Raw genomic sequence first — 22,030 nt, forward strand, 5'->3', positions numbered from 1 at the left:
GCTTACTCGCGTGTGCAACTTGACCCTTCTGCTTTTCTATCATTCAGGAACCCTGCCTGGAAAATGCTGTCTCCCACAGTAGGCTTCCTCATCCCACCAGACACCCCCAAAGTCAGGCCCCCCACTTTATGTGCCCTACTCTACCCAGGTGATTCTAGATTGTGTCACATTGACACTTAAAAACTAATCACAGTTTAGACCTAATCTTTATAACATTTCCAGTGTTTTTCTTTAATAAACTTACTTTCCACATCATGTGATGGTCAAAGGTAAATGTGTGAACTGGCCCAAGTGTTTAATAAACAGAACAAAAGTCACGTCCTTTAAAGGTCCAACAAGCACCCTTACACTCCGGAAGCTCATGTCAAGCAGCCCCTCTGAGCTAGCCGTCTCTGTCCTTCCTTTCTCCACACTGATCTTGTCTCTACATTTTCATTTTTGGCTTTATTTTGTGGTGTGTGAAAATATTTCTTTGGACCACATCCCCGGATTTTCCTTGCCTTCTAGCTAAACTTGGCCACTCTAGAAGAAGGTGAGAGAAACATTTGGGATGATCCTCCTGGCTCTTCCTTTCCCAGCTCTGTCTCAGGCAACAACTGGCTCTCTCTCTTACCTCACTGTGCAATGGTTTTCTATTGCTTCATCTCTTGTGGTGTCTACTGACCTGATTTCTTCTCTTTGACTCTTCATCCCAGTGTGGTCCTCACTGCGCACAGAACCTCATGTGCTGCTTGATCACTTAATCTAGCTCACACTTGGACAAAAGAGACTTCCCTGGAAGTTCCTTCCTCGTATTCATCTGGGGTGAATTCTGTTTCCTAACATGACTGTGACCGATGAGCTAGCTGGCAAAAAAAGAGTTGTCTATAGACACCAGTTCTTCATCTTTCTGTCCCATGAACTCACTCTAAGTCAGTGGAGTGACTACCCATCACTGGTGTCAAAGGCACTAAAGACATTAATTTCTGACAATGGTCAATCTTGCCCAAGCTTTTAGCTTCATTGGATACTTGTCCATGAAATCTTCCCATTCCCTGGTCTCCTGAATAGCACACCTGGACTCCAGACTTTTCTGGTACCTTGGTAACCAAGCTTTCCCATTGTCCTTGGATGTATCATCCCTGTCTCAGAACCCAAATCGCTCTTATCCAAACCTGTTTGCTGTTTCTCATAAGCACTTAGCTGGGCTTCACTGTGAATCTCCATCGCAGTTTAGGGGAGCCATGGGTGCAAATTCTAGGCCTGGTCCTCAAGCTCTTATTGTACACCACCATTCATGTTCTTTCTCTCCACACGATAGAGATGCTCATGCTGACCTTAAGACACAAACTTGGAGGTCTAGAGTAGCCACAAAGTGAGAGAAGAGCCACTCACAGGACACATGCTTGGGCTTGGTATTAGTAAGAGTCAGCTACAGCGCTTGAGCCACTAGATTTTTGGGTTTATTTGTTACAGCAGATAGCGTCAACTCAACAAAATCACTCCACAGCTTCCGATCCTGTTAGCAGCAAGTGACCAGGGCTTGGTCCTTGGATTTATTCTTCTGTATGCTCTGTAACCTCACCCAGCCACAAACCCAGATGATTTAACATCATCTCTTGTTTTTGTAAATCAAATTCTTCTATTTGTTCAGTGTAAAATTTACTCTTGGACATTGCAACTCATCTACTGTTAAATTCCATGAGCTCAGCCTTCTCCAGACCCAAACAGCTTTCCCTTCTTAGAACTCACACTGTCGTCCTGGCCGTAGATCTGCACTTGGAATGCTGGGACAGCCTCTCATTGGCTTTCTGGCTCCTGTCTTGGCTGTTTTCACTTGAATTTTAGTATAGTCAACAGCATCAGATCATGCTGCTCTTCTGCTCTAAGCCCTTATAGCTCCGTGTTCCGCTCAGAAGGAACATGGAGCTCCATAAGGACCAGACACAACTCTCAGTCTTGGTGTTTGTCACACAGGCCTGTTGAATGCTGCTCGGTACATCCCCATCTCAGGACCTCTTTCCTTCCTCCCCCTTTTCCACTGCAGTCTCAGGACCTTCACGTGCTCATCACATAATCAACCTTAGCAGTAGATTTCCCAGACCATCCATTTAAACCGCAACCCTCTCCATACAGCCACCTCTCTTCTTTCCTTCATTCTTCCTCCAGGTATAACCATCATACATGATTTATTTGATTAAATTGTCTTCTTTCTTCTCTTGCTGGAATTTAGCTCAGTGTTGGCAGATATTTTTCCTTATTTTATTTATTACTACATTTCAGCACTGTGAGCAAGGCTTGACCAAGAAAGAGGATTTTGGTCCTGGTGTGGTAGCCTATATCTTTAACCCAGCACTCAGGAAGAAGAGGCTGGCAAATCTCTATGGGTCTGAAGCCAACCTGATCTGCATGTGAGTCCCAGGACAACCAGAGGGACCCTGTCTCAGAGTGGGGCAAGGCATTTGCAGATTGGATGACTGAGTGAATTTTCTCTCCTTTTTTATTTTTCTAGCCAGGGAATTTTAGATTTTAAAGTGCTGTCTATAAAGCACACCCAAGAATTCACGAGCCTCCTGAAGAAATCCAAGGGTGAAAAGACCCAGAGTCTAACTGGCCATGCTCCCTCCACCTCACCCGGTTAGTCAAGAGCAGCATCTTGCATTTGTTAGCTGAAAGCATCAAGAAGCCCATCATCAGGCACCAAGACATGGTGCTTAAGCAATCGGAGAGATGTAGACCAAAAACCCCAGGAGCTGCAGTCCAAAGGAGGCCACAGAGACCAGGACTTCTCCAGGCTGTCCTTTGCATGGGGACTTGGCCATGCTGGTCCTGCAGAATATGCTCCATCTTTCTCCTGGCAGTCAGCACTTACTCTGCCATTCTGCAAAGCCCTGCACTTTGGATCACAGAGGCCTGCACACCCACACCGTTACCAACCAACACTTCCACAGTCCTCAGACTGACCCCGTCCCATTAGTGATGCCGACAAAGCCATTGATGGGTCTCCTCTGACCAGCATCTAAGACCAATCAGCCAGCACTTCAAGCTCATGTTGCTAAGCTTAACGTGGTAAATCAAATATCTTGTCTCCTATAATATTATTAAATGGCTATATCTTTTGAGACAGGGTCTCATTTCCCAGGCTAGCCTCGAACTATCTATATGCTTGAGAATAGCTCTGAACTTCTGACGCTCCCATCTCTGCCTCCCAAACCCTGAAATTATAGGTATATGCCACTATAAACAATTTATATAGTGCTGGGGATTGAACCCAGAACTTCATTCGTGTTAGGCAAGTGCTCTATCAACTGAGCTACATCCCCAGTCCACAGATTACTGTAAATTTAATAAATGTATATATGTCCGCACTTTTCTTTATAAGAAGACCATCGAGCCAGTACACATAATTTACAAAATCCAAAGAAAAGAAAGGTTAAAGAAGAAAAGAGTGGAAGAGGAATGAAAAAACAGGAGGCATGGAAGGACGGCGTATATGTGGTTTCAAAGGTGTAGATGGTTAAGAGATGGGTGCGTGAGTGACAGTTGTTTCTCCTGGGTAAAGGGCCAGCAGAAGCCGAATACATGAACAGAAATCTCTGTACATGCAGCTCTCATCACCCCATTCAGAGCCAGAGCAGCTCCTGTTTCTCAGTGAACTTGGAAATCAGTCTGCATCTACCTAATCACCCTGTCATCAGCAGCCTTTTGTGACAGACATTTTGAGCAATGTAGACATTATAAACAGCCCAAAGTGCAGATTTCGCTCACCCGTGGCCTCCGTGTGAAATAACGACTCCAGCTATGAGGAACAACGCAACATCTTGTACTGAAAAACCACGAGAGATTAAGCACAGATTTGGCTTGGCCTCTGAAAAATGATGTCAAGTGATGTTGTGGGGGGTAATTATTGTGAAGACTTAATTCCTGTGTCATCAGGTATTTGTAGCTATACAAAGCATTCTCCTGATTAAACAGCATTCAAGGTGACTACATATTCCCTGTGATTGACAGTTTACAGCTCAGACAGACTAAAAAGATTAAAAACATTAGAAAGTGGTGGTGACTTCTTCCCCTCGGGACACTTCCGCCCTGCGAGGAAACCGGTTGAGAGCTCTAATAATGTTGCTCACAGGTAAATTCTCAAGTGTCTGCCTGCAGCAATCCTTCCCCGGTAAGGGATGCAAATCCTGTTACGCATCTTTTTCATCTTGGTGAGGTTCCAGTGGCTCGGAAAGTCAGATAGAAGGTGAAGCAAATATAACTTCCTTGAGACTTAACTACCCTGAGACATGCCCAACTTCTAGGGGCAGAAAATGTCTCAAAGCTGTTAGCCAAGATCAATTTGTTTTATATCTGATACATTCTCTCTCAGAAATGGAGCCAAGGTTATCCAAAATTCGGTTATTCATAATTTCAGGTAACCAACTCTGCTTCTCCATGAAATTTGCCCTGTAGCTAGCTGATCCTTGGCTGATTTACATGGTTTCTAATTACATCCGAGGGATGCCTTGCATCAGCCCCGCTTTTTTCCTTTTTTCTAGAAAATTCAGAGAGTTCTTAACATAATCTCTTCTTTAAGTTAATACTACTGCTTCCTACGAAGATAGAATCATAAAACCTTATAGTTCTTTGAGCTATGTAAAAAAGTATTTCTTCCCACCCCTTCTTCTATCTCAAAGCAGCAATAGTATCCGGGTACAAAGTTGTCCATGGAGTTGCTAGATGAAGGACTTCCATTTGCCAAATATTCATAAGACACTTTATTAACTACTCTATGAAAGTCTTATAACAGTCCACAGCATAGATGAGACAAGCAGAACAGCTTTTGTGTCATAGCTGAAGCATCCAAGTCACAAGACTTGCCCAAATCTCCAGTCTTCTGAGGACCTGAGTGAAGATGAACCTCCTAACCTGCCATTTCCCAGTCTAAATAGCCTACCAAGAGTCTCCTAGAACCTGCTGTCCTGGAGTGGGGGACACACATGACTTCTGTGAGTTCTGCCCCTCGAGGCCAGACAACCATCGCTGGGGCTCCCAGCTGCGTTTTCACTGACTAGGGAGACTCTATTTTGCACTAATAAGGAGCACAGGCTTTGTCCTCTGACATACCAGGGCAAACCTTGGTAGCTGCTTACTAATTGTAAATGAAATAAGTACAGGGTTCTCATGAGAAGAAAAGGAAGTAAGACACCGCCCACGTTGTATCTGGCTCATGGTACACCCTCCATGAATTATTGTCATTGCTATTATTATTCCTAGACAAACTCCGGAGCTGTGCGGCTGTACCTGCCGGCATGTCCACGTCTCCACACCAGCTGTCTCCTTGGGCTCCAGCCAACCTGGCTCATGGCCCCAATACTGAGCTGAAACTAATGGTCCCCTGTCAATAAATTCCTCCTTCCCCCACCAATCCAGAACTCTCCCCACTGGACAGCCTTCAGGTTTGGCATCAGTACAGCTGACCCTGGTGGCTTTCTCTTCTGAGGGGAGTTCTTCCCACCCCGCCCTATTGAGTTTTGCCTGGCCCCGAGAACGAATCTTAGACTTAGGTCTAAAGATTGAGGTCTTATTTCTCATCCAGGTGTCTCCAGGGTATCTGCAACCTCTTCCACAGGAACAGTGAATGGGTTTAGTCTCTTGAGCCTTGTGAGGAGCCATAGAATGGCAGCAAACAAATCATAAAACAAAATGTTTAGTCATTTGTTTGCCTCTACAAGCCTCTGGGGGTGCAGCTGTAGACTCCCAGGGGTCATTTCTCTAAAACAGGCTTCTGACCTGGTGATCTAATCAAGAGCAGCTCCCCTCCCTAACCCTTAGCATTCTCTCTACACCCAGTCCCATCTAGAGTCTCACTGAAACAGCAGGAAACGCAAACTCAAAGAACTGGGCCAGTCCTGACAAGCACCCTGGAATAAATGAGGCTTGGGTGTCCTGCTTGAACCACCCTCTGGCTATGGCCGCAGGTAGAGCCACAACTGTTACATTTTGTTCTATGAGATCCTCGGGATCTGAGAACCTCTCTAAAAGCTCAGAAAATTATCCCTTTTCCCCGTTCTTGTAATCTCCTCCCCACACAGGTGTCATGGCGAGTCTCGCAGACTCCTTTCTGCTCCTCCACAGAGTCATAGTTTAGGGGTGCTGCCATGCTCCCCCCCAATCCAAGGCATCCTTGATACCTTGCTGTGTTAACACGGATACAGAAAAAAAAAATTGTTGAAGCCATTGATGCAAAGTGATTGTAACAAGGAAGAAATTTGGGATCAAAGGGTGGGAACTCTAGAGCCTCCTTCTGCTTCTCCAGTCTGGGCCTGGAAAGACCCTAAGTGAGGTACAGACATGCATGTCAGTGCCCTTTCGCAGAGAAAATAGGAAATGAATTCCAAACAATACTGGAAACAGCTGACCCTTTTAGCACAAAGCTTAAATATGCCAGTGCTTAGCCAAGGCAGCATGTGCAGAGTAAATATTTTAATCCTTAATTAATCACTTTGGTTAGATTGGTAAAACAGAAGTCTAATGAAAATAATTTGAAATTTCCTTCATGAATAATTGCCTTGTTCAGGGAATTGTGGGAAGAGCCAGTGGACTGACCTTCCCTCCTCACTCAGCTGTACTGCTCGGAGACTTAATCTGTGTCCTTCAACCCCTTCCAGTCCCCGTTATGAGATTAGAAATACCTTCTGTGCAGTTTAGCAGCAACTATGCAGTGTGACAGTTGAGTCAGCGAGAGGTAAAGGACGCAGGACTCCCGGCTGACTGGCTGTGGAGCCTGGTGGTGACTGGCGTTTGTGTGTGGGGGGAGCATCTTCGAGACCCTGCGATCTGCCATTAGGCTGTGAGCAAGATGAATTGCTGCAGGTGATTGAACTGCTCCTGTTCCCCCCCTCTTTTTCTTTCTCTTTTTTTTTTTTAATTAGAAATTGAATAATAAGGTGCCCAGGGTTTAGGCATTTACAAAGAGGGGAGAAAGAACTTTCCAGCTCGGAGTGCTGAATGCTACCTTGATTAGCAGTATGCCGCCAGATTTAATTACTTCTTTGAGTAAATCAAATCTTTCTCAGAGGGCAATGTTTCCTAGTGTGTAGAGACCAAAGGTTAAGTCACCTTACAGGTTACCTATTCAGACATGTTGGAACCTGTTAGAGCCGAGGCCGGAGTGTGCTCTACTCCACACCCCTTGCCCGTTCTCCTGGTCTTCCTCCCACCGCCCCCCAAGTCCTCTTCAGCAATGAATGCATTGCTTATCTGGTTGGAATGTCACTGGGGGTGATGGCTGGCACTTGGCCATGTGGCTGGTGCACACTGGCTCACACTGCCATCACTGCTAAAAATTGCCTGGTCCACCAGTTCGTTTGGCCGGTTCTGTGGACTGTCAAAGTCCACCTGGTGGACCATCTGCCACCTCCCCCTGGAGGTTCCTTCTCTCTTTTGTTTTCCAGTCTGGTCCTCTTTCTCAATCTTGCTTTTTGATCTGGGAGATTCAAATGTTTGGGGGAATTTTGCTTTTGCTTCTTAGCCATCAGAAAGGCAGGATGTTCTTGGGTTACTGGAATGGATTTGGATAATCGTACCTTAACTCTTGCTATCCTGAATTTATCTTGCACAGTGGCCAATAATTTGCTTAAAAAGCTTGCTTATAAGGCAGAAAACTACCTCTCAAATAGAAAGCATAAAGATAAACAACATGTAACCCAGGTGCTAATTGAATGAAAATCTGGATCAGATTTGGTGTCTCTATTCACAAATGGAATTAAGCGCATTCCATGCCAAAAGGGCTATGGAAGTCCTCCATCTCGCAGGATCAGAGGCATGCAGAATTGGAAGTCAAAGCCATGGTTCCTGATCACTTTCGACTATCGTGAATGTGTGGAAGGGTAACTGTTGCACCCAACAGTATAATATGCAGGCAAATATGAGTAACTGAAGGTATTATTATTGTACTGATCAGTTTTAATGGTAACTATGCAATGAGAATGTAAATTAGTATATTCAGTAGAGATGAAAGTATGAAAGTTCCTCAAAAACTAAAATAGAGTTGATCTAGCAATTATACTTGTAGAGATAGGTAGGTAGGTAGGTAGATAGGTAGATAGATAGATATTTATACAGAGGAAATTTTAAATATATATATATATATATGGAATATTTGCATGCCCATATTCAGTGCAATACTATTCACAGTAACCAAGAAATGTAAACAACCTTAGTGCCTTTGAACTGATGAGTAGGTGTAGAACACACAAACACAATGGAAGACTATTCCACCTTAAAGAGAATGAAATCCTGTCGTTTCTGACATGAATGGGATTGGGGATCACTGTGTTAAGTGAAATAAGCTAGGAACAGAAAGACAAGCGCTTCATTTGCTCATCCGTGTGTGGAGTCTGGAAAGGTGAAACGCATGGAGGTTGAGAGCAGAATGGCAGTGAGCAGAGGTTGGAGAGCACAGAGGGGGGAGGGGAGAGGGAAGGGACTGGCTGCTGGCACTCAGCTACACTTGAAAAAGGTGCAAAGTTCTAGTATGCTACACAGCACAGCGAAGTGACTAGAGACAGCAATCATGTGCTCCATATTTCAAGCAGTTAGAAGAAAGGATTTAAAATAGTTCCATGATAAAAAAAAATGCTAATTGTTTAAGGAAATAACTTGAAACTGATTTAAACATTGTCAAAAGCATGCATTTATAAACTCTCATGAGATGCCTCGTTAATATATACAACTTTTATGTTTTAGTTAAGATGAACCAAATTAACAACGGTTAAACAGTAACTTTAGGGGAATCCCAGCGGCCGCACTGTCAAATCTCTGGATCAAAGGGTCAAGTTTAAAGAGCTGTGGGGGTCACTTTCCACTGCCTTGACAGAGTTTCTCGAAGTAGCAATTCTGGTTTGTCTGGACTTGCAGTTCCTGGGTTTCAGTCTATGGCCTCTGTACTCTGTCACTGTTGGCCTGAAGGGAAGCAAATATCAGGGCAAAGCAAGGGTGTTGTGTGGGGACCTCTGCCAACACAGAGGCAAGAAGAAGATCTGGTTCAACAGGCTTAGTAGCCAGTGTTGGTTCAAACTTCCAGAGTCTGAACAGTTAATTTTAGGCATATGTAAATACAGTGCAATTCGGGGGAAAAGTTTCCTGGTGTAACACAAGGCCATGTGTATAAAAAAGGCAAACTCCATCAAAAGAACATGTCACTTCTTCCCTGAAGACAGGTTCTAAAGATAGGCTACTACATGTGCTATCTTAACATAGGTGGAGGGGGTCCAGTGTGATCCAGCCATACAGATACTGAAGAGGTCATCTGAGCTATTAATCACCTCTGGTCTTGGTTGTGAGAACTTGGGGGGGGGGTCCAGGAATGGCCTGGCCCTACAGACAGCACAGGGGTACCTAGGCTATTAACCACCTCCCTTGCCAGTCTTCTGAGTAGAAAATGTCTTTTTCGCCGGGCGGTGGTGGCGCACGCCTTTAATCCCAGCACTCGGGAGGCAGAGGCAGGCGGATCTCTGTGAGTTCGAGGCCAGCCTGGTCTACAAGAGCTAGTTCCAGGACAGGAACCAAAAAGCTACAGAGAAACCCTGTCTCAAAAAAAAAAAAAAAAAAAAAAAAAGTCTCTTTCCTAAAAAGACGGACCTTCACGTTTGGCATTCCTGGCTCCTTGGTGCTATTTGTAAACACAAGGACCTTTGTGCTCACAACAGCCCTAGACCAGAGAGGTTTTCTCCTGGCAGGTAGAAAAAGAAAGACACGGAATGGGGCCAGAGCAAGAAACACAGGGATCTACTCCCTCTAGCCCAGGCTTCTAATTTTAATACCATCAAAGTATGAATTTATCGGTGGGTTAATTCATTCATAAAATCAGAACCCTGATCCAATCAGGGGCAACACCTACTTGATACTAAGGATTGTACCGAGCACTGTCCTGATTAAACTTAACCCCTAACATCATTTTCCTTTTCCTTGACACAGCAATTCAATTGCTTTCTGCAGTTTGCTTGGTTGTCTTGATCACTACCATTCAGTTCACGATCAGTTGGCCAGTCAGGTCTTTCTTTTTTTCTTCGCTTTGCTTTTGAGATAGTCTTGCGTATCTCAGGTTGGCCTCAAACTCGCTGTGTAGCTAAGGCCGGCTTTGAATTTGAGATTTCCCTGCCTTCATCTCAACTAGAAAAGGTTTAATAGATCCTGTAGCCCCTCGAACATGTTCATACAGGTTCATGAGTGACTTGCTGACGGGCACAGCTAATTGTGCAGGAGTTGAGACTAGAAAGCTGGCTTTTGGTGCTAGACCTTGCTTCCTTCAATACATTATGACTTTTAGCCTGAACAACTCATGGCTCTTTTGCACTGATTACTTCTGCTATCCAGAGGAAAAAAATAAATTATTAAATTAAAAAGTTAAGTCAAATTCACTTTAAGCAGTGGGTAAAATATCACGAAGATTCAAACTACTTAACAATAATAAAGCCTGTGCGAAGCTTTCTGATTGGAACTTTTCACTGTTGTTTTTCTTGGGTTAACTAGTCTAGGCAGCAGCCCAGAATTTGCCCATCATGAACACTGGAGAGTGTCCAGTCTGCCCCATCTCTCCCCTTACCCTGCTTTAATTACTTCTTGGTGCTTCTTCATCAGCTGACCTTGCACACAAAAGCTGAATGCCTGGCCCAGGGCCAGGGCTGCCTCTCAGACTAAGCAAAACCCTGAGTCTGGATGTGGAAGCCAAGAGCTAAGTTCCCTCTTGCTTCCACACCAGTCTTTCCCAATGACAAGACCCTGAACAATATAGACCTTCATCCTTTAACGCAACTGTCTAGCTTCTAGAAGACTACTGGTTAAGCCTAAAGTAAACCGGATTACTTTTTTTGGACAGGCATCTCATTCACAGAATATTTTGCTTCTTTATTCAAATCTTCCAGCAGCTTCTTATTGGTTTGCTTGTTGTCATTGTTTTTTTATTTTTTTATCAGAGTGGCCAATGGGTGTTTTGTAAATAGATAATCATACATTTTTAAAGTAAATGTGGTAAAAGTTCAAGCAGTTTAGATCTGTGAAACTGGGTCACAGCTATCAACATGCATGGAGCCTAGTACTTAATGCTAGCACTCGCTTTGCTTTGGGAGACTGGAGAGACAGACGAAGGAGAAACAAGCTGCCAAGGCTGGGATGTGAGGCCTAAGGGGAATGTCGGTTGTTTGGAGGCACTGAAAGACCACATACTCCCTGGAATGAAGAGTCCTCACCATACAATCATTCTGGAAAATGTTAGAACCGAGCTGTTTATCCTCAGATACTGGCCTTTGGAAGATCTTCAAATGCTGGACTTATTGGTAACCCCACTGACCTGACAGAGCTCCTAAGAGAATCATTTTACTTGGGAATGTCTGAGGAGAAAGAGAAAAGTGATCCCTATGAGACTGCCCCACCTTACATGCAAACTGGGCTCACAGGACAGACAGGTCAGCACTCATGAATGAGAACAGGGAAACAAACCAAGCTTAGGCAAGCATGGAGCCCACCAGCTCTGGGAGGGAGAGGCTGCAATATTATCCTCAGGGATTCAGAGGGTGCCTGATTCAGGTAGACGGTTCGATCAGGTGGCTTTGAAGACTCATGTACCCAGAAGGTTTGATTCCCAGGATACCTTAGCTCTTCTTACCATCGCTACACTGACTCATTAGCTCACCTGAAGGCAATGGCAAGCCCAGAATAGGCAACTGCTTCTACAAGTTGCTATCAGAGACACAGGGGAGAAACACACAATTGCAACCTTCCTCCATCTCCTAGAGAGAAGCAGCTAATCTGGGAGAGAGAATCCTCTAGGTGTTAGCAGTTGTGTGTCATGGATATACTGAAGCAAAACCTCATTTCCTCTCCCACTGTGTGATCAGGAAGTTTGGTGCTCAGACTTACAGGTTAGAGTCTGAGGGCCATGTTCAGAGAAACCTACCCTAGACCTCAAAGTGCGGAGAAGACTAATGGCCACCTCATAAGATTACTGAGAAGGAAATAGCATTGTGCAAAAAGTGCTTAGACAGTGGCTGGCAGACAGCAAGAGATTGGTGAATAACTCCTGCTATTTCTTTCATGGGTTGGACAGTTTGTTCCCACGCTTTCTGGAGAGAAAGTTGGGTAATGTGGAGATGATAGGCAAGGAAACAGTTTTGCACTGGGGAGAGAGAGTCTTTGAAGGCCAGGAAGGGAGGACGCTGAAGAAGAATGAAGAAGGAAGAAGCAGAAAGTGCCAGAAACTGGCACTCCTGACTGTAGCCCACCTAGTACCCGGCTGTCCACTTCATTAGTAAGACCTAGAGAGAAATTTCTAAGGACTCATGTGCCCGTTAACTCATGAGACTCAAGTGCACGTGGAACCACCAACTTCGCAGATGGTAGGTTCTTCCTTTCCCAGATAGAAACCAAGAGAGACGCCTCACAGCTGCCATGGCTGCAAAGACATTATCTACTTCCTGGAAAGTTCACCGAGCCCTTGGACTCTATTTCTCTAAAGACTGGGGACCCTGGAGGGTCACAAACAAAGAAAGTGACGAGAGCAGCCACCTAGTTTGTTCCTGGGTGTCTCCCGCCAGGTCTTCCTGAGAAAGTTTGGGTAGGCATCACTGTCTTTGTCTTACTCATAGCTGAGGCTAGCTTCATCCCAGCATAAAGAAAACTCATTACATGGTGTAAGGGCGAACTTTGATAACCCCTTTATGTACAGCTCTGATGACACAGGACGTAAGCTTCCTTTCCGCCTATCTCCACCCTATCCCATTCACCCTACTCCCTACCTCTGTGTGCTTTAAAATTGATTTGGAGCACAACAAGATCAGAGAAACAAGGGCATTAGATAGTGTCCCATGAAATGGACTTCTTGTACTCTAAAAAAAAAATGTTCTTAGAAACACACGTGAATTTCTTTGCACTCAAATTAAGGCGGATTAAGGCAGCTAGACAGTTGCTGCCCAGTTCCCTTGGATCATGTGGCCAAGGCTGAAAAGCCTTAAGTTGCTGGCATGAGCCTAAGTCAGCAGCCTGATCTCCAAATTAATTTTTGAATTAGATGATTGTCCCCTCCCCCTTTTCCTTCTAATTGAGACTTCCATTGAAAAGTGCTTAACAAACAGATGGAAGGCCCCAGAACAAAAGGCCGTTGTGAAATAATAAACGGAGGTCATTCGGAACAGTTTTAGGTTAGCACGGGAGATCCAATTAAACCTTTCTTTTAATTATATTTTCAATAACTATAAAAATGGCTTAAAGTAGAGGGGAAACATCATAGTTGGAAGCTAAAGAGTGGTTGGAAACCGTTGAGATCATCCCAAAGTTGGTTTGTGTGAGCTTCATATCCTTCCAGGAACTGAGCACGAAGACCCCACACCCAACCCTGTCAGGCTTCGCTTTGCAATTAGAATGGTATCTTCTGGGCCTAAACAGTGCCCTGATGGACTATTCGCTCCCAGAATGTTTCTGTAAGGTTAAACGATCACTTTTAAAGGTGAAAGAAGATTACACATTTTCTCAAGAGTGAGGCAGATGCAAGCGTTACTCACAAGTCAGTCCGGAAGGAAAGACACATTGAATGTGAACCAACAACACACTAGTGCACAGGGCATGCAAGAGCTGTGTGTGTAAACATGTTGCTGTTCAGTACCCAGGAGGTTGGGCAGGAGGCTGGTTGTCAGGCGAGCCCTCTCAGTGGCAGGAAAGAAGTGCTAGTGACTTAGAATCAAAAAGCTTTCCACACGGAAAAAAAATCAACACTGGTAAACAAATGAGTGGTTTGGAGGTTTCAAAATATCAGAACACCAACTTGATCAGGAAAGCGGTCCCAAAGCCAGTGGTACTGGGACAGTGAACCGAAGGAGTTTGTTCAGTCAGATTGATTTAACCCAGCTATTTCATCAGGCCAGTAGCAAGACTGCAGCATATGAAGAGTTTGGACTTTTGTCGCTTCGAAAACCTCTTGATGGGCTCGGAATAGGAGAAGAAATAAGTACAGATAAATATTCATTTTTTAAAAGTCAAATGTCCTAATTTGTTGTTTACTCTGTGTGTGAAGTGATAAAATCCACAGTGAGGAAACACTGGGCAAATCACAATCCTGCATGCTTTTAACTTCAGTTCTAGAAGAGAAAAAAAAATGTAGATAATTATCATAATGACTGCCACAGAGTCTATATCAGCAGAGATGGGTGGGGATGGCTAGAGAAATTTCTCAGTGGCTAAGAGCAGATGTGTTCGTACAGCACCCACATTGAATGGCTCACAGCCCTCTGTAGTTCCAGCTCCAGGGGATCCCATCCCCCTCTGGAGTTCACTGGCACCTGTAGTCATATGTAAACAAATTGCTCCACGGCTATACACAAAATTAAAAACAAAATAAATTCTCAAAACAAAGAAGAAGAAGGAGGAGGAGGAGGAAGAGAAGGAGGAGGAGAAGGAAGAGGAGGAGGTGGAGATCATCTGTCTCAGTCTCCTGATGTGGGGAAGTACACTTAGAGAAAGCGATGAGGAACCTGGTGTTTAGGAATGAGAAATGTGGACAGATAAAAAGCAGCATGAGGAACCAGATGGCCTGCGACAGGTCCAGATACAAAGTTCCAGACCACAGTGTTCTTGGGGTGTCAACTGTTCTCCAGTGCATTTTGTCTCTTTAAGGCATTTTCTAGTCTTTCTAAAGCAAGTGTTGGAAGGGCTTCCTGTGGCTCATTAAATCACAAAAGCACACCTCAGAGCTCCACATGGGCTGAAATCATACATTCTAGGCATTTTACTCAAGGAGAGTCACTGGTGAGATGTGATGGAGAAAAATCTTCGGAACTACAGATTAAGGTTAGAATTGCTACCCGGAACACCCAGGCTGGTTCCGTTGAAGTCCTGCAAAATGACCTTAAAATTGCTTTTATTTAAATGTGTGTGAGAGAGGTCCCACAGGCCATAGTGTGTACATGGAAGTCAATTCTCTTCTTCAAGCACATGGGTTCTGGGGATCAAACACAGGCCATCAGTTTTGACAGCAAGCAAGCTTTTACCTGCTGAGCCAGGCCCTCTGGCAGAGTCACTTCATGTTGGGGATTTTATTGATGTGGGTTTTTTCTTTTTGTTTTATTTTTTGAGACAGGGTTTCTCTGTGCAGTCATACCTGTCCTAGAATTTGCTCTGTAGACCAGGTTGTCCTCACAGAGATCCACCTGCCTCTGTCCCCTGAGTTCTGGGATCAAAGGCATGCACCACCACTGCCCATCTTAATACTGGTTTTTAAAATGTTGACTACAAACTCCTTGATGATTAACTTGTGATCAAACTCCAAGGGAGCCTTACTGATGAACAGTGTTGAAATTCTCTTTGTTGGTCCAATTATAGAGATGATAGGAAAGTAGACACTGACTCTAAATGAATTCCTGTTTGGAAATTCCTTAATTATATATCTATATATCTATATCTATAGATATATAGATATATATAAACACTTATTGTAGGCCTGCAGATGTGTAGTAACTCATTTGGTAGAGGGCTTGCCTAGTGTGCACAAGCCCTAGGTTTGATGCCCAGTACCTCATCAACCAGGTCTGGTGAACACCTGTAATTCCAGTACCTGAGAACCAGAGAGAGGATGATCAGACATTCAAAGTTATCTTCTTCAGCTACAGAGCAAGTTCAAGTCCAGTCTGAGATATCTAAGACTTTATCTTAAAAAAAGAAAAAGAAAAATGTTTGTGCCTGCTATTTCCCTGACATCGCCTCAGGCACTTACGGATACATTGGTAAACAAGCAATACAAAAATCCTGCCCTTGGGGGCTGGGGAGACAACAGGCCGGAAGCAGATCTTTGTGTCACAGGATGACAATGCTTTGGCATAAAGCAAAACATGGAAGGGGGTGACGTCGCTGTGCAGAGAGAAGGTAGCTGTCACCATTCTGATTAGAAAAGTCAGAAAAGGACCCATGAGAATTGATTTTTCACCAAAGGAGCCTCCAGGCTGCTGTCTGGGGCAAGAGCTGTCCTGGCCAACCGAAGAGCAAGGACATGTGCCTGCGGTGGCGTGTGCCTGCTATGGCTTCAGTTTACCAGGAAAGAGAACCTACAAACACCTCAGCGCAATGATTCTAGCCAGGCAGAGCCAGACTGACTGAGGGGAGAAGTGTAAAGAAGTTAGAGAAAAGATGGGGACGCCTTTCATGCAAGCTCTCAGGGGCCATCACGGGAACATTTACATTTCCCCCACGAAGAGAGAGCGATGACACCGGTCAGCTACTCTCCTAGTCAGCTCAGGCTGCTGTGACAGATTCCTGGCAATTTAAACGACAAACCTTTCTTTTGCACGGTTCTCGGAGGCTAGAGGGGTGGGCTTTCCCTAACGATGAGGTTATGGTAAAAACCTATTTCCTGGCTTGCTCTGTGTTTTCACACAGTGGGAAGGAAGGAAGACCCCTCAAGTCTTCTCTTCTGAAGGCACCAGACCACTCACGAGGGTTTCAGCTTCGTGACCTAATTGCATCATATCAGACAGTAGGATTTCATGGCCTGTGTTCCGCAAGTACACAAACACATGACGAGCACTTGGGAGGGACAGAAGGGCAGAGGGACAGGAGCAGGAGATGAGATGGGCAGTATCTGCTGTTTGGAAGCTACAGCAGAAGCCTGCAAATCCCAAAGCAGGATGTTGGTTTCTTCTTTCTTTCTTTTCTTTTTCTGTAAAGAATCAGATAATGCATATTTTACACTCCGTAGACCATCCGGTTACCTTCTCAACAGCTCAACTCATGGCTGCCTTTCTAGTTTCTTTTCTAGTGTAAAAGAAGAGTAGCCAGGTTCAATGAACAATCCAGAGGATAGTCTGGGCTTGCCCCTTAGCCTGTAGCTGGTGAAATCTTGGGTGGCCAAGTAAAAAACATTAAGATTTAGTTAGTGTTAAGTTAGCAATCTAGTTTCTTCAGTTGGTAAAGTTATCAGTCTACAAGGATAAGTCCTTGTCGTCCTCTGAGCTGGCATTATTCATATGAATACATCGATTTCTCCCTTTATTTTCTTGTGAATAAAACAGAAAAAAAAATGATCTTGGATTCAGAAATAATCCATCAGTAACTAGCTAAACAACCCTATCCAAAGAGATAGTGACTATCAGCCGCTTCGAGGAGATAAAACGCTGAGTGAGAGCAACTGAAGGAGCAGGGAGGACAAAGACAGCCCTGGATGCCGTGACTTCCAGTCTACTCCCCTTCTGATCTACATCACAGCGGTTTCCCTACCAAGCTGTGATTGCCAGCATCCTGCATCTGCCAGTTTCCAGTCAGTAGACTTAACAGAAGGGACGCCAAGGGCCTTTAGTGGCAGCTCCCACCATGGCTACAACTTCTCAGCTTTACCAGTCCCCTTTTATTAAAAATAAATTCTTTTCTCATAGAGTATATCCTGGTTACAGTTTCTGCTCCCTCTACTCCTCCCAGCTCCTCCCCACTTCCTGTCCTCTCTGGATCCACTCCCTTTCTGTCTCTCATTAGAGAAGAACAGGCTTCTAGGAGGTACAACCAAACAGGACAAAATAAAATATAATAAAATGAAATCAAAACCATCTCACTGAAGTTGAGCAAGACAAGACAACAGAAAAATAAAAGAGCCCCAAGAGAACACACAAGAACCAGAGACCCACTATTTACACACTCAGAAGACCCACAAAAATACTAAGCTCACAGCTGTAGTGTGTGCACAGAGGCCTGGAGCAGAACTGTGTCTGCCCTGCGCCTGCTGCTTCAGCCCCATGAGTCTACATGAGCCTTGGCCAGCTGATTTAGAGGACATTGTCCTCCTGGTATCCTCCATCCCGTTTGACTCATTCATTCTTTCTGCCTCCTCTTCTGCATGGTTCACTGAGCTCTGAGTGGAAGGATTTGATGGAGGCACCCCATTTCTATCAGCTTTACCTTTATACATACATACAAATATACATTATTGTGTGTGCACATTACCATGTGTGCACATGTGACAGTGCAAGTGTGCAAATGCCACAGCATGGATGTGGCCAGAGCACTTCCTCTGGGATCACCACAGTATGGATATGGTCAGAGCACTTCCTCTGGGATCACCACAGTATGGATATGGTCAGAGCACTCCCTCCAGGATCACCACAGCATGGATATGGTCAGAGCACTCCCTCCGGGATCACCACAGCATGGATATGGTCAGAGGACTCTCTTCAGGATCACCACAGCATGGATATGGTCAGAGCACTCCCTCCGGGATCACCACAGCATGGATATGGCCAGAGCACTTCCTCTGGGATCACCACAGTATGGATATGGCCAGAGCACTTCCTCTGGGATCACCACAGCATGGATATGGTCAGAGCACTCCCTCCAGGATCACCACAGCATGGATATGGTCAGAGCACTCCCTCCAGGATCACCACAGCATGGATGTGGTCAGAGGACTCTCTTCAGGATCACCACAGCATGGATATGGTCAGAGGACTTCCTCCAGGAGTCAGTTTTCTCCTTCCATCATGGGTTCTGAGGATTAAACTCAGGTTGTTGGGCATGCCTGCTGGTCCTTTGCTCTATCTTTTGCGGGCACCATCCACCAGCACAGTCCACTTGGTGACTCTGGCCTCTGAAGGACAGCAGCTCCCTGCTCTTGCAGTCTCCGGTGGAGCTCTGCTCCTCTTCAGATCGTCTGTGGAGCTGGAAACACCTGCCTTATAGTAAATTCTTCCTGTTTTGAAGGCTATGGTGGTTTTTGTTTTGCTGTTTGGACCTGGCTTGCTGCAGGAGTCCCCTTGTGAATGTCACTCTGGAGAGAGGGTTAGACGCCGATGTTTACCAGACTCTCACGGCTACTCTCACCATTTTCATTAATAACCTGGATAATGATGTACTAGATATGTAAGCTAATCACACTTGCAAATGCCCTGGAGCTTATTGGAAAAGCTATTTGCTATGTGACAGAATAAGAATCTAAAAATATCTTAATAGACCAAATCTAACAAGAAGGGATTTAATAAGAAAAAAAAAACAGTCAATTTTTTCACTTGGGTCCCCAAATAAACATGGGATGGGGAAGCTGGGACACTGTAGCATCTTATGCATTTTCATTTCAGGCATGCCTCACAGGCAAAATTTTACAAAAATAAAAAAAAATCCAAAAGACGCACTTGTGTCATTAAGGACTGTGGCATCAACTGAGCCTTCTCTACTCTTTCTGGATCAGCCCGCCCTTAGAGTGCACATCGTACTGGGGCACAGCTTCCAGAAGTAACAGTGTCATTCCTGAGAGCGATAAACAAAGGAAGGGCAGCGCGAGTCATTAAAGGAAATCTGAATTTTCTACCCGGTTTCCTCTGTGCTGTCAAGAATTCTAGAGATGCAATATTTCCAGAAACAGCATGGTTTCTGCGGTTTTTCTCCCTTAGCCATCCAGCAAGTTATGGTGTACAGGCTTAGGTGAAGACAATGCTGCCTCAACTGCCGCCTGTGAGGCACATTTCAAATCCAGTCTCTTATTAAAGGTGTTAAATACTGAAAAAAAAAAAATAAAAGGAGAATGGAAAGGAATGGGGAAAGGAATAAAGGGTGAAAGGGAGAAAGGAAGGAGGAAAGTGGGGAGGATAGAGGGAGGGAGGGAAGGAGGGAGGGAGGGAGGGAGGGAGGGAGGGAGGGAGGAAGGAAGGAAGGAAGGAAGGAAGGAAGGAAGGAAGGAAGGAAGGAAGGAAGGAAGGAAGGGTGGCTATGTTGCCCCTGAGAGGGACTCCAGCAGAAGACTGTGCCAAGCCCATGGTGGTAGAGGGTCACAGGGAACTGGAGAGAAGGAGGAATAATGAGGTGTCATAAGATGAAGACTCCAGAGCCACTGACAAAGACGGAGACTGAGGCCCTGGCAACAGCGTCTGGGTCCAGGGCTGATGCTGTTCTGGGACACGGGAGGGTTGTCTGCATCCTGAGCCAGCACGGAGCTGTCAGTTGGGGACAGGAGGAGGGAATTACAACCTGGAGGCAGTGATGCTATCCTGAAGTGCACACCTCCACTTTTCGCAAACCGTTTTGTACATCTAGATTATTTGCTCTCGTAGACAACCCTGGCTGCTAAGAACATTCCAAAGACCTGCCTCTCTGCCTTTTCCAGGGAAACCCGCTCAGAACTCGCCTGTCAGTGCAGCCTCCCCTCCTTTCCCTCCTTCAGTCAATATCATCTGCTGGGAACCTTTCACTTCTTATCATATGATGAGAAACTTGGTCCTGGGATGATAGGAACTCTGGACTACAGTTGACAGAGATTCAAATCCCATGGTGGTCCCATGCTCCTTACATAACTTCTCAGTCTGCCCTGTGCAAATCTCTACTGTCTGTTTGCCTGGGCTTAATATCAACTGTCCATCCCCATGCTAGGCACCACTGAGGTGCCAGGTCACAATCTTCCCCCTTCCAAATTCCTCCAAACTGCAGGTCATCACCCACCATTTAGTGACTACCTGACAATAGTTTTCATGTAGCTGGAACTCACTTAAAGGGAATGAAGCAAAGTAATTTTAAACAACTGATTCTTTAAGATATTTTAATCCATTAAACCTATTGGCACTTCTGCTTCAAATTCTATTACTGTGGTTATTTTGAATAAAGAGTTAGTGTTTAGATTTCACTCTAAGCAGAAAATGGACTATCATGTCTGTTTCTCATAATTTTTAATGGTGATAAGTTATTGGTAGTGTCACATCATGGCAAAAGGCCATCTGGTGCTTTAGAGAGAAGGCTTCCAAGAGGTGGGGCAGTACTGGATTTCTACACTTCTGCACAGACAGGAGTGACATAGAACAGGTCGTGAACAGCTATGATCAGTATACGACTTTTAGAAAGTTAAAGGTAGGAAAAGACAGGATTTTATAGCATTTCTTCACAAATGGGAAATCAAAACTCTTCAGGCACGCAGCAACGTGCTTGGGCATACATGATCTGAGTCCTACACGTGTTGGTGTTGAGAACTGGTGCTCTTTGTGTTAGTGCTCCACACTGACGGCTGGGTCCAGTCCTGGTACCCTGAAGAATGGGACAATGGGGGCTGGAAAGATGGCTCAGTGTTTAAGACCACTGGCTGATCTTCCAAAGGACCTGGGTTCAATTCCCAGCAACCACGTGGCAATTCGAAACTGTCTCTAACTCCAGTTCCAGGAGATGTGGCACCCTCACACAGACATACATGCAGGCAAAGCCCCAGTGTACTTAATAAATAAATAAATAGGTAGATAGATAGATAGATATCTAGATGATAGATAGATGATATAGATAGATGATAGATAGATAGATAGATAGATAGATAGATAGATAGATAGATAGATAGATAGATAGATAGACAAATAAACAGAAAGAATAGGACACTAATGGTCCTCCTAGATAACTATTCAGTGTATTCCTTCGGGATCTTGTCTGAGAGTTGAGGAGAGAAAGAAAGGATGTAGAAATATTTCCAAGTGGGAGCAAGAGAGGTTTTCCTCCCTCTTTGATGTAGCAAGCCTTCTCCAGATGTTGGAAAAGGGAAGCCAGTTCACTGAGGAGGAATTCAATGAACTCAGAGCACCCAGCCACAGTCTGCACTAAGAAGGTAACAGGACAACCAGCCGGTGCGGGCTCGAGAGCCCTGGGCTTTTGCCCTCATCACATACAACAGTTTCTTTCTCTCTGAACACAGACCATTCCTTTCCTCTCCCCATGAGAATGCTTTCAAAGGAAGATAATGCCTGGAAGGTGTATAGTCCCACATGCTGTCAAGGAGAAGAAGCTGGGGTGTCTTCTAGTGGGTGGGAGGTAAGAGTTACTAATCCAATCTGCTTGAGTTAACTCAAAACAAGGCTTAGTGCGGAGTTCCAGAGAACGTTAATCTCCCTTTATGGGAGTGGACTTCAGCACTGCCACCAAGCCCACGGTTTATAGTTCTTGGGAACAATGAGCCAATTAAACTTGAGAGGGAAAAAGAATCTTGCCCAAGTTTACTGATTGTTACCTAATACTCTGAGTTGCTTTGATTCTTGATGATTTGGCTTTGTGTCTCAGACACAGGAAATAGAACATTTCATAT

The sequence above is a fragment of the Chionomys nivalis genome, chromosome 12, assembly GCF_950005125.1.
Source record: "Chionomys nivalis chromosome 12, mChiNiv1.1, whole genome shotgun sequence".
Taxonomy (NCBI): Eukaryota; Metazoa; Chordata; class Mammalia; order Rodentia; family Cricetidae; genus Chionomys; species Chionomys nivalis.